Source organism: Aethalodelphis obliquidens, unplaced genomic scaffold (genome assembly GCF_003676395.1).
Source record: "Aethalodelphis obliquidens isolate GAN/ISIS:26980383/991018 unplaced genomic scaffold, ASM367639v1 scaffold46, whole genome shotgun sequence".
Classification (NCBI taxonomy): domain Eukaryota; kingdom Metazoa; phylum Chordata; class Mammalia; order Artiodactyla; family Delphinidae; genus Aethalodelphis; species Aethalodelphis obliquidens.
Genome location: NW_020837990.1, coordinates 13,733,945 through 13,748,218, shown reverse-complemented (window position 1 = coordinate 13,748,218; position 14,274 = coordinate 13,733,945).

The following is a 14,274-nucleotide window of genomic DNA, read 5'->3' as shown; positions in this document are numbered from 1 at the left end:
GGTTCAGCTGGGACTTAGTTGGAATTGGTTGGGGGGGGGGGGAGGTGGCGGGAAGACCTGAAGGAAAAGAAAACAAATATGAGAGCAGAGAAATGGATAGGTTTACAAATCCCAGATTTTTTATCCTAATCTCACCAAGGTTCAGCTACAGCCTGGTTAGATTGGCACTGTTTGAGGAGCTTACCCAGCTTCAATTCTTTTTCCTGGCCTCCACGCTGTCTGGCCAGATAGGGTGGAGGCTAGATTGAGCTCCTTGGATTTCTGGCCCAACGTCACTTTGGAAAAAACGATCTCTGGTGGAATCTCAGGAAGGATTTTTGGTTCCTCCGGAGCTTGCCTCTGTGTCTGTTCTCTAGGATCAGCTCTCTGGCTCTCAGTTCCAGCTTGGGGCTCAACTGATTTTCCTTCACACAAATCCCAGAATATTTGGCTCAGCTTTGTTTCTCTGTCTTTCTAAGTAGAAAAAACATCTTCCTCCCTGATTTGCAAGGATTCTGCCCCTAATCTTCAGGCATTTGGAATAGCTCTAGCATTCCTGTTCATGTTTACGGCTCTGGCCCTTGGAAATTCTACTTTTGCTCTAATCCCTTCCTTTCTGCTTGGCTTGTCTCAAGTGAGTAGTTAGGGCTGGGTTTACCTTTGGGTGTGATATAGTACAATTTCTTCATTTTACACTAAGTCAATATCTGAGCTTCTCTCATGTAGCTTAGGTGGCCACAGTCCCCTAGAGCTTTGTCTTCCTCAAATGATGAGAAGCAGATATCTTCTCTATTTCTGTTTGAAAATATACACATCACTCATGGACCTCACCACTTTGTGGGAGCACACACACACACACACACACACACACACACACACACACACAGTCCTGATCACCAGTGAGGAAAGAGGAGTTTTCCCACCTCCAAGATTTTTTTCTGCAAAGGTTTAAAATCCCTGAACAAACAGTTTGGGAGCCCTGGCTATAGTTTTTACACCAAACAACTGAGCTTCTAGAGGCTTACATGGGGGTCAAGCACATAGGCTCTGGAAGCAGGCCATTGGATTTGAATATTAGCTTTGTTACTTACTAGCTAGTTAACTATTGGCAAATTACTTATCCACTTTGTGCCTTAGTTTTCCATCTGGAATATGGAAAGAAACAATAGCAACTACTACTATGGTTATTGCGACCATTACTTAATACCTGTAAAGCATATAGAACAGGGCCTGGTACATCGTAAGTACTTGGTAAATGTTAACCCCCATTATTACCACTGTACAGGTCTCTTGAATAGATAAAATTTTTTTAAAGTAATGGTTGGTATAGTGGTTTTAGCAGTAGGACTGTAACTAAAATTTAGAGATTAGTTAAGGGTAACTCCAATGAACGAAAATGGACTGTGAGAGAGGATCCTTACTTGAAATGTTGAATAACTGTGTTTCAGTTGTAGGTACAGGAACCACCCAACATTTCTGCCACATTTTGTATTTGTGCTAGTATTCTCCTGTCCAGGAAAGTACCCACCAAAGTTATTTCTGTTTATGACTGGTTCTGCAGTTCAACTAGCTCACTACAAACTCAGATTCCATCTAACATGGGGCTGGCCTAGTCCCATGCTTAGTGTCAACAGGCATGCATATCCAAGGGATTCCAAGAAAACCTGTTACAAAAGATCTAACAATCCTTCTTATGGGATAGATCAAGTGGTCTTACCCTCTTCCAAAACAAATCCAAATACATCTTTCATCAAAGCCAAAACTCAGATGAGAAGGTTCACTTCCTTAGTATGAATAGATTCTAAGGTAATAGCATCAATAACAGGGCTGAGCATGTTCCAATACAAATATACCAACCAAAATGTGAAAAACAGACACTTATCAGCACAGGATCGGTATAATTTCTCATTATAACAGCGACTGGCGACTTCCCTGGTGGCGCAGTGATTAAGAATCCACCTGCCAATGCAGGGGACACGGGTTCGAGCCCTGGTCTGGGAAGATCCCACATGCCGCATAGCACGCACACCACAACTACCGAATCTGAACTCTAGAGCCCACCTGCCACAACTACTGAGGCCTACATGCCTAGAGCCTGTGCTCCACAACAAGAGAAGCCACCTCAATGAGGAGCCTGCGCGCCGCAATGAAAAGTAGCCCCTCTCCCTGCAACTAGAGAAAGCCCATGTGCAGCAACGAAGACCCAATGTAACCAAAAATAAATATATGTATATATAAAAATATATAAAACAAAAAAACAGCGACTGTACATATGCAACCAAATATGGAGTCGTGCTTCCACATGGGAAAGAATGAATATGCATATGAGAATTTCTTTGAATCATTTACCCATCACTTCCTTCCTCACTTTTCCCCTTCAGATCTATGATGCTCTTTCCCGGAGCATCAGCACAGAACTTTTGGTTACAAAGATTATAGATTTTTTCCCTCCCAAACCCCCTTATCCACCACTATTTCAAGGAAGGTCATTAGATTAGTCTAAAAGGACTTCTTTTTTTACCTTTCTGTTTTTCTTTTTTCCTTCCTTTTAATAAACCTATGGATTTTAGGTGAAAACATTCAGACCTTCACCATTAAGTACCATGTTAGCCATAGGTATTTTATAAATGTTGTTCATCAAATTAAGGAAGTTCCCTTTTACTCATAGTTTGTTGGCATTTCTATCATGAAAGGGTGTTGGATTTTGTCAATTGCTTTTTCAGTGTCTAGTGAAATGATTACATAGATTTTGTCCTTTATTCTACTAATATAATGTATTTCATTAATTGACTTTTGAATGTTAAAGTAATTTTACTTGCTTGAGGTAAACTCTACTTGGTTGTGATGCATAATCTTTTCTATACTTTGCTGAGTTCTGTTTACTAATATTCTATTAAGAATTTTTATGTCTATGTTCATGAGAGATATTAGTCTGTAGTTTTCTTTTCTTGTGATGTATCTTTAGTATCAGGAAAATGCTGCTTCATAATATGGTTTGGGGAAATGTTCCCTCTTCCTCTACTTTATGAGAGAGTTCCTATAAGACTGATATTATTTCTACTGTAATGTTTGATAGAATCCAACAGGGAAGCCTTCTGGGTCTGTGATATTCTTTGTGGAAAGGTTCTTAATTAAAATTCCATTTATTTACATGATATAGATCTTCAAATTTTCTATTTCTTCTTGAGACAGTTCAGCTGGCATGAAGTAGTTTGTAGTATTCCTTTTAATTTCTGTTGGGTCTTTCTCATTTTTGATTTAGGTAATTTGTGTCTTCTCTTTCTTTACTTTGTCAATCTAACTGAAAGTTTATCAATTTCGTTGATTGTGTTAAAAAGTCTACTTTTGGTTTTACTGATTATTTTTCTATTGTATCCTTATTTTCTATTTCATTTCTTCCTTTTTTTTTTTTTTTTTTTACTGTGTTGGGTCTTCGTTACTGCATGCAGGCTTTCTCTAGTTGTGGTGAGTGGGGCATACTCTTCAGTGCGGTGTGCAGGATTCTCACCACGGTGGCTTCTCTTGTTATGGAGTGTGGGCTCTAGGTGCGCAGGTTTCTGTAGTTGTGGCGTGTGGGCTCAGTAGTTGTGGCTTGCAGGCTCTAGAGCACAGGCTCAGTAGTTGTAGTGCATGGGCTTAGTTGCTCCATGGCATGTGGGATCTTCCCGGACCAGGGATAGAACCTGTGTCCCCTGCACTGGCAGGCGGATTCTTAGCCACTGAGCCACCAGGGAAGTCCCTATTTCATTTATTTCTTCTCTGACTCTTTATTTTTTTAATTCCATCTATTTACTATAGATTTGATTTGCTCTTTTTCCAGCTTCTTAAGGTGAAAACTTACATTATACATTTTAGATCTTTCTTCCTTTCTAATAGCAGCATATAAAGCTACAAATTTCCCTCTAAGTATTGCCTTAGTTGTACTCCATAAATTTTGACATGTTGTGTTTTCATGTTTATTCAGTTCGATATGTTTTCTAATTTCCTTTGTGATTTCTTCTTTGACTCATGATTACTTAAAAGTGTGTTGCTTAATTTCCAAATATTGGAGAGTCTCCAAATTTCTTTCTGTTGTTGATTTATAATTTGATTCCATTGAGGTCAGAGAACATAGTTTGTATGATTTCAATAATTTTTAATCGCTTGAAATTTGTCTTATATCCTAGCATATGATCTCTACTAGAGAATGTTCCATGTCTTTGAAAAAAACATGTATTCTGCTGTTTGAGTAGAGAGTCCTCTATATATCAGTAAGACCAAGTTGGTTGGTGGTTCTGTTCATATCTTCTATATCTTTACTAATTTTCTGTCTATTTGCTCTATCAATTACTTTGAGAGGAATATTGAAATCTCAAACTACAATTGTTGAATTGTCTATTTCTCCTTTCCATTCTGTCAGTTTTTGCTTTATGTATTTTGTGGCTGTTTGTAGGTGTTATCTATTTACAATTGTTAACTACTCCTGGTGTATTGAACCTTTACCATTATGAAATGTCCCTCTTGGTCTCGAGAAATACTTTTCTAAAGTATATTTTGACTGACATATCCAGTCCAGCTACCATATAGTTTCTGTTTGCATTATCACCCTTTTCCATACTTTACATTTTATTTTACCATTGAGTCTTTGAATCTAAAGTGTGTCACACCTAGACAAAGAAAGAGAAAATCTTATCCATTTTTTCTCTTTGTTTGGATATAGATATCTTTGTGTTTATCTTACTTAGGATTATTTGTGTTTCTTGGATCTATAAATATTCGTTTTTCATCAAATTAGAGTTTTTGGTCATTATTTTTTCAAATATGTTTTTCTGTACCATTTGATCTTTCTTTTTTGGGAGGGGATTCCTATTATATGTTTGATGTTATCCCACAAGTCTTTGAGACTGTGTTCATTCTTCCCATCTTTTTTTTTTTTTTTACTCTGTTGTTTAGATTGAACAATTTCTTTTTTTAAAATTAATTAATTAATTTTTGGCTGCATTGGGTCTTCGTTGCTGTGTGTGTAGGCTTTCTCTTGTTGCAGCGAGCAAGGACTACTCTTCATTGTGGTGCGCGGGCTTCTCATTACAGTGGCTTCTCTTGTTGTGGAGCATGGGCTCTAGGAACATAGGCTTCAGTAGTTGTGGCTTGAGGGCCCCAGAGCGCAGGCTCAGTAGTTGTGACACACGGGCTTAGTTGCTCTGCAGTATGTGGGGTCTTCCTGGACCAGGGCTTGAACCTGTGTCCCCTGCATTGGCAGGCAGATTCTTAACCACTGTGCCACCAGGGAAGTCCCCAGACTGAACAATTTCTATTGCTCTATTTTGAGTTCACTGATGCCTCCTTCTGACATCTCAGATCTGCTGTTGAGCCAATTTAGCAATTAAAAAAATTTTAGTGTGGCATTTTTCAACTCTAGAATCTCATTTTTAAAAATAGTCTATATTTCTCCATTGGTATCCTCAATTTGTTGAGGATATATATTTTATATATATACATATAATATTGTCACAATATTTTAAAAAATTATTTGAACTTATTTATAATAATATCTTTGAAGTCTTTTTATGATAAATCCAACATCTGAGCTCACTAAAAGTCAGTTTCTGCTGATTACTGGGGTTTTTTTTTGTTTTTTTTTCGGTACGTGGGCCTCTCACCGTTGTGGCCTCTCGTGTTGCGGAGCACAGGCTCTGGATGCGCAGGCTCAGCGGCCATGGCTCACAGGCCTAGCCGCTCCGTGGCATGTGGGATCTTCCCAGACCGGGTCACGAACCCGTGTCCCCTGCATCGGCAGGCGGACTCTCAACCACTGCACCACCAGGGAAGCCCTGCTCATTACTTTTTTACTTTCCTGCTTCTTTGCATATCTCATTTCCCTTTTTTTTTTTTTTTGTAAAACTAGACATTTTAGCTAATATGTTGTAGCAACTATGGATTTTGAGATTTGTCGGGGGGTGGGTATCTCTCCTGGACTTGAACTGCAGATTTCTTCTTCCCCGCAGTATGCAGCTGTTGATATGTCTGCTGACATTTTCATTGCAATTTTTATTTCTTTCAGCCTAACCTCCTAAGGTTTACTTTTGTATTTTCATGACTTAGTAGTCAGCCAGTGATTTGGACAAAGTTGTTTCCAGATACCCCAAGCCTATAAGGCTTCCACACTCTGCTGATCCATTTATGTGGTGATTGGGTAGGGCATTCAAAGCTTAGCCAATTGTCAAGTGTCCCTTGGCTTTTGCTTTCTACTGAGCTCTCTTGTGTCTCCTTTGTGTGTATGTAGAGTTTCACAGTCATCCAGAGATGTGTGAAGAATTTATTTGGCAGATATGAGATGAGTAATTCTTCAGTGGTGTCACATGCAGATGCAGAAAGAAGTAAAAATCATAAAGGCATAAGGCATTGATGGACTCATAAAGAAGCATGCTTGGGAGAGTAAAAGATGAAAACATTGCTAGTTAATATAACTGAAAAGGGACCACCATGAAGTCACTTAATCAACTGGTAAGGAGATGGTTTGTGTGTATCTCTTAAAGTGTTAGGCTTAGCTTAGCATATTATGACCTAGTGGGTCCTATACATAGAGTTTAATTTTTTATGTGGTATAAAATGTCCTTCAAGATCTGGCCCAATGTCTTCTTATCAGCCTCATTTTTCATGTCCCATCATTTTCACTTCTGCATGCAGTCCCACACATCATTTCATATGCCTCAATTACTTCATATGTCTCTGTTTGTCTCATCATTTAAGACCCAGAGAAAATATTATAAATTTTTGATACCATTTCTGATTTCTGAAAGCCAAGTATACTCTTCCCTGTGTGTTACAAACAAGAGGGAAGGAAAGAATGTTCAATAAATGATGGGGTTTTGGCTTGCTCTGGTACAGAGTAAGATTCAACTTATATCCTCATCTCCTTTCATACACCAAAATAAATATCTGATAGACATTTTTTAAGTGAAATATAAAAAAAGATAAGGGAGATTTTGGTTATATATGATAGACTGAACAAAAGAAAGGACTTCTGACTTTTCTCTTCAAAACTCACTAAAATCACCTAAGTTCCTACTTAGGTAAGAAGGTAAGTGAAATAGTCTCAGCCTTTGAGCCTTTGAGTTCCAGAAAGATTCAAGCATCTAGTCTTCAGCAACCTTTGAAGACAGGGTACAGGGTTGGCCTGAAAACAGAAGGATTGGTTGAAAGGAGCAGTTAGTACACCCAGTTCTCCTCCTCTATTCTATGACCCCTCCCTCGCTTGTGCAGAAAACTGGAGCAAAATTCATTCTCTGGAGAAACTGAACCAGAGAGGCTTTGAACTCTGGAAAATGAGGCATAGATGAAAGTGGGGGTGAGCCACCAACATATTGAAAAGGGCAGGTTTTGGAGGTGTCAAATTAAAGTCTTAATAATAATTAGTCCTCTGTCTATAGACCAGCTATTCACCTATCTATTCTGGAAATGGTGAACCACTTCTGCAGACGAGCTCTGGTCCAGACCTTCTGGCAAGCTTACACACCATGGACAGGCTGTGTCTTTCTGTGGTAGCCATGCTCTCTTTGAAGAGGTCTCATGTCTCTGCTCAATCTCTTGTTTCTACATTGTTCACTCTTTCTTAGACTACAGCTTCTTTTTTGTACTTGCTACTTATGGATATTTGAGTCATCTTTACCCTTTTTAATAGTTAACTACCTTTTATTAGTTAACAATTCTTTATTTTAAGTTTCCCTTGCTCTAATTACTGGCATGGTTTCTGTCTCCTAACTGAACTCTGACTGCTATAGAATTCATATCTGGGGTGGTCCCAGGAGACAGACCCGAAAAGATGAATTTGGGGATTGGATAATGTGTTGGGCTTCTTGCCAATGGGAAACAAGATGCTAGTAACCCATGGAATGCAGCAACATTACAATTAACTTATCACCTATGGTTAATTAAGTGCCAGTGAAATAAGTGTCGTGGGAGTCCACGCAGCTGTATTTGACTATTATAGACTCTTCTGAGTGCATTGTAGTGCTTACAGAATGAAAATGAAAATCTCAGGTTCTATAACACTTAGTTAAAATCATGATCTTAGAACAACAGAACTATGACATCTTTAAAAGAAGCTCAGTTCTTGTCGCTACAGAGCTGATGTTGAAAATCAAACATAAAACTTAATAATGTGGGTTGCAGAATTATAACATTGGTTAAATTTACAGCCTCACTAAGTAACTCATGTGAAAATTAGGGCATTGATTGGGACATTATGGCACCCTGAAACTTGATATGAGAACATCTAGTTAAACTCATATGAAACTGAGAATCTAAGCCTCCCTTAACCCCAGTCATAGCTTTCTATCTTATGTCTGAGATTACTAGTCTTCCTGTGATAGTCTTACTTCAGACATATGCTTTACAAGGGGATATTCTTTCTTCTCAATACCCACCACAATCACTTTCTGTTTTCATTATACCTGTAACTATGGTCAAATTTCATCATATTTCGAAGGGCCAAAACATTTATGGGAGATAACAGATTGCACACCAAACCAATTGCAAGATTTTATGAATATGTTTCAGCAGAAACTGGGGAATGTGTGTGGAAATGGATTCTAAAGGTGTTAGACTAAAGAGGGAAGATATAAAAATAGGCTAATTAAATTAATGTGGATGCACTTACTGGAGATTTCAGATTTAATATGTTAATTCATGCAGCTGTAGTTGCCTCTAGTAACTTACCTGATGGATTTACTGAAACCTGGACTGATTGGTGACAATGAGATTGAGATGCCAGAGCTTCCCTGCATGATGTGCAGAAGGGAACCCAAAGGTTTAAGGAGATAGGAAGGTTGGAGTGGATTTATTATGTGTGACCAGCACACCTACCATTAAACTACAGTCCCTTCTAAGTCTTGGCACACTTCCAGTGGTACCTGTCCCCCAGTTTGAAGTCCCTGATGTAGAGATTATTTCAAGACACTGGCTCTAAAGGGAAAAACTAAAATAGTAACTCTAGAGGGATGCAAAGTCAAGAGAGTTCATTTTATTTGTTTGTTTTTTTAACCAACATTCTTAAATACATTAAAGAGGCAGGTAGAGGAGACAACAGGGAGAGAAAATGAAAATCCAGGCAAGAGGTTATATAAATACATCATAGCACATGTCAAAAAAATATAGTCCTGAGGATCATATTTGAACATGGCAAGATTATAACTCCAGGAATTAATCTGTTGCTTTCTGGTTTTCCTCCCTTCCTTTCCATACTCTCATTGGTATTGGAGGACACTTTATTTTTCTTCCCCAGAGCACTATGATAGCTATGAGTTACCCACTTAGTGAGGCGAAACAAAAGGTCAAAGAAGGAAGCTGTGGAAGCTTTATTTTCTAGGGCTTACATGAGACTCTGGTTGGGGAAGGCAGGGGAAAGAGTGTAGAAACTAGGTTTGGAAAGATGAGGAAAGGACACTTTCAGCCTGTAAAACAGACTGGATACAGAGAAGCTTGCCACCAACAACCTGCCCGTGGCCCCGCCAGCCAGTGCTGCAACCTCCCACCCAGTCCTCCTTGCCTGTGTTCAGCCTACCCTGTAGCGTTCTTATACACTAGTGAGCCTCCTCCTCTGGACACCTTGTGATAGTGGTAGAGGTGGTGTATCTCCTTCCCAAGGTAGGATGGAAAGAACCAATTGGAAATTTCCTTATGCACTGGGCTAGAGCAGATATTGGGTCCTGTTATTTGTGTAGGTCATAACTGTGTTTTGGACAGTGTTATGGTGCTGCTAATCTTTTACACAGAAACAAGTTAATTGTTTCTTGAGCTCCTATCTGTAGGTTTTCAGTTGTTTTTATTTGTTATGGACTGAATGTTTGTATCTCCCTGCCCCCAAATTCATATGTTGAAACCCTACCCCCTGATGTGATGATCCTTTGGGAGGTAATTAGAATTAGATGAGGTCAAGACTGTGCAGCCCTCATGAATGGGATTGGTGTCCTTATAAGAATCACAAGAGAGCTTGCTTTCTCTCTTGACTCTCCCATGTGAGGGCACAGTGAGAAGGCAGCCACCTACAACCCAGAAGAGGGCTCTCTCCAAAACCATGCTGGTACCCTGATCTCAGTCTTCTAAGTCTCCAGAACCGTGAGAAATAAATGTTTGTTGTTTATAAGCCACACAGTCTATGGTGTACTGTTATACCAACCTGAACTAACTAAGACATTTTTAGAAGTAGTGATTGTATAAGCCTGGTGACTGGGCTCAGGAGTTAAAACTTGGAACACCTACCTTATGAGAATTATGACTTTGGTCTCATTGACACATAATCCTATAATAGACATAAACAAACAAACAAAAATTTACTTAAATCTTGGAGGCTTATAGAGCTATAAATTAAGGACACAGATATTTAAAAATATATACATACTTTTTTTGATATGTATTACCTTTGACGTATGACTGATGACCTATGTGGAGACATACAAAAGCAACTAAAAAACAAACAAATAAATACAAGCAAAGATGTGTGAATTATATATTTGCAAACACTGTACCATTTCGAACAAGGTCTGTGAAGACCTATTCACTTTCTATCTCAAATATATTCCAAAAAAACGAATCTGTCATCTGCCTGAGAATTGAGGAACACATACATTGATTACGATATACCTTTGGGACTCTGTTGGAAGCATGGCTGCATTCTCCTCATATTGTACTTTTTAGTGTCAGTTCAAAAAATAAGTGCCATAAATTTGGAAATAATGTTGGAATATATAAGTTGTTAAGTGTCTAATAGTAGATCTTAGGCTTTCAGGACTCTTAAAATGCTTCTGCTCTGTTTGACTGAAGTTTAGTTTAATACATAGGCCATTTTTACAAAATTTGGTACCAACATGTAAATAAGCTTCAAATGAAGAGCTAAACAATAAAGTCAAAATACATGTTTTGAATCATTTTTATATTCATTAGTAGTACTAATGATGTTATATAGGCCAAAGAGGAAGGAACACTCCCAAACTCATTCTATGAGGCCAACATCACCCTGCAACAAAAACCAGACAAGGATTCACACACACACACACACACAAACAAATAAATTATAGGCCAATATCACTGATAAACATAGATGCAAAAATTCTCAATAAAATATTAGCAAACTGAGTTCAATAATACATTAAAAGGATCATACACCATAATCAAGTGGGATTTATGCAGGGATGCAAGGATGGCTCCATATCCACAAGTCAATCAGTGTAATACACTACATCAACAAATTGAAGAATAAAAGATCCATTTCAATAGATGCAGAAAAACGTTTTGGCAAAATTCAACATCCACTATGATAAAAACTCTTCACTAAGTGGATATAGAGGAACATATCTCAAAATAAAAGAGGCTGTATATGACAAGCCCACAGCTAACATCATACTCAATGGTGAAAACCTGAAAGCATTTCCTCTAAGATGAGGAACAAGATCAGGATGCCTACTCTTGTCACTTTTCTTCAACATAGTGTTGGAAGTTCTAGCCACAGCAGACAAGAAAATGAAATAAAAGGAATCCAAACTGGAAAAAAAGAAGTAAACCTGTCATTGTTTGCAGATGACATGATACTATACATAAAAAATCCTAGACACCATCAAAAGCTACTAGAACTCATCAATGAATTTGGTAAGGTTGCAGGATACAAAATTGATATGCAAGATACAAAACTGATATACAGAAATCTATTGCATTTCCATACATTAACAACAAACTATCAGAAAGAGAAATTAAGAAAACAATGCCATTCACAATCTCATCAAAAAGAATAAAATACCTAGAAATAAATCTAACTAAGGAGGTAAAAGACCTGTACTAAGAAAACTATAAGACACTGATGAAAGAAATTGAAAATGGCACAAAGGGAAAGATATACTGTGCTCATGGATTGGAAAAAATTAATATTGTTAAAATGACCATAATAACCTAAGCAATCTGGGTATTAAAATACCAATGGCATTAAATTAAAATATCAATGGCATTTCCCACAGGACTATAACAAGTAATTGTAACAAATAATTCTGTATGGAAACACAAAAGACCCCAATTAGACAAAACAATCTTAAGAAGAACAAAACAGGAGATATCATGCCCCCTGATTTCAAACTATACTACAAAGCTAAAGTAATTAAAACAGTATGTTACTGGCACAAAAACAGACACATAGATAGAACCTAATAGAGAGCCTAGAAATGAACCCACACTTACATGGACAATTAATTTATGACAAAGGAGGCAAGAATATACAATGGGGAAAAGACAGCCTCTTGAATAAGTGGTGTTGGGAAAACTGGACAGCTATATGTGAAACAATCTACCTGGACTATTCTCTCATGCTATATACAAATAAGCTCAAAATGAATTAAAGACTTAATTTGAAGACCTGAAACCATAATACTTCTAGGAGAAAATATAGGCAGTACACTTTTTGACATCAATCTTAGCAATATTTTTTTGATATATCTCCTCAGGCAAGGGAAATAAAAGCAAAAATAAGTAAATAGGGCTACATCAAACTAAGAAGGTTTTGCACATCCCTTCCCCATTCATAGTTATATTGCACAAAAATATAAGAGCCTGTAAGTAAACAGGAGGCCTGGTCCTTAATCTACATAGTTGCTGGAGGCTACACTTGATCTTTCAGTACCACATGATGCCATTTTCAATTGCTCCTCAGTATTGCTTCACTGGGAAAGTAAAGAGATACACTTTACAATGATCTTCTCTACTGACCACAGACTCAGCTACAGAGGACCTTACCTCTGCTCTCAGAACTGTAGTAGTTGGTGACACGGGTAACACCCACCTGAGGTCCTACCCTTCTAAGGCACTGGGTAGTAGCCATTCAAGGACATTTGTAGAATCTGTTTCCCATCCTTCCCAGTCTTGCAACGCTCTCTCTTCCCCCAGACTAGATCCCCCTCTTCTCTTAAATAAGTCAATTCTGTCCTCCAATTAGCCCACATTAAAAAATAAAAACATCTTCCATGAGCTCTTCCATGGTGACCAAAAAGCCCTATTCTCAATTTACAAAGGCCTGGGTTCTTTCTTTAGAGGGGACTATGGTGTGGTGGTGAGGAAGTTTCTGTGTATCACTTAAACTTGCATTCACCCACAAATAACAGGAAAACCACCTACAGTTGCTTAAAAGATAGAGATTCATTTTTCTCACTTATCAAGAAGTTAAATGCTGGTCTTGGTTCTCTAAGTCAGTGATGTCACAGTGGACACACCTATGATTTTCCTGACTTTTTCTTTCAAGGTTACAAGACGGCACTGCAGATCCAGCCATCAATTCTGCATGAGAAAGAGGAAGAATAGGGTAAAGGGAAAGAGGCAACAACACTGGTCTCATCAGTTTTCTTTTTGCAGGAAAGTAGAATCTTTCTCAGAATCCCCTCTCCCTTGACCAGTAGGCTCCAGGGGCATCCCATGGACCAGCACTGGGTCCTAGGGCCATGTCTAAATGCAAAGAAAGATGGAAAAGAATGTATCTTGCTTTTCAGGCTGTATAGTAGGAGGCATAAATGGATGGGTGAGAGGTTTGGGAATGGCTTGGTAGGAGCCATTTAACATTATCTTCCACAACCCCTCATTCTTTCCTGCTGAGTAGGAAACAAGGCAGTCAATTTCTCAAATACAATATGCTAGCACTTGTACCATAGCAGTTTATTACATAAATGTGATGCCCAGACACTGCAGATAAGAGCCACTGTACTCCAGTAGGTCACAGAAAAGGAGGAGCAGAGCATATTGTGCATCAGAAATGAGGGAAAAGTGGCCAGAGGACAGCCAAGTGTTGGAAGAGTTAAGAGTGAAATGGGAAAGAAGCACAGAGACGCTGATATAGAGAAGCACACAGAAAATGACAGCCTGAGGCCCAGCACCCACAAGGCCCAGGTCACGAGCAGAAAGGGAAGAAATGTAGATGCTGCAGACCAGGCATCACACTTGAGTGCACACTGAAGAGCATGTACCTTGTTGGAAGGGATTAAGGGATTCTGAGGGCCAAGTCAAGTTGATACTGTTTGTTACTCTCGTTTTGATCTTACCATATACCTGGATTGGAGTGAGGAAACGTATTACACAATTAAATTTGATATATCAATAAAGTTGTACTTGACAAATATAGTTCTTTTGTCATTTTGAAAAGAAGATACTTTGTCATAAATAAGAACTATCTGGTGGTTGAGAGGTCAATGAGACTATAAACACAGAAGTCAGAGAAATGAAGATAAATTCTCCATTCAATTCCATATTCCAATTCCATAAATTACAATCCTTTTTATGCTATTAATTAAA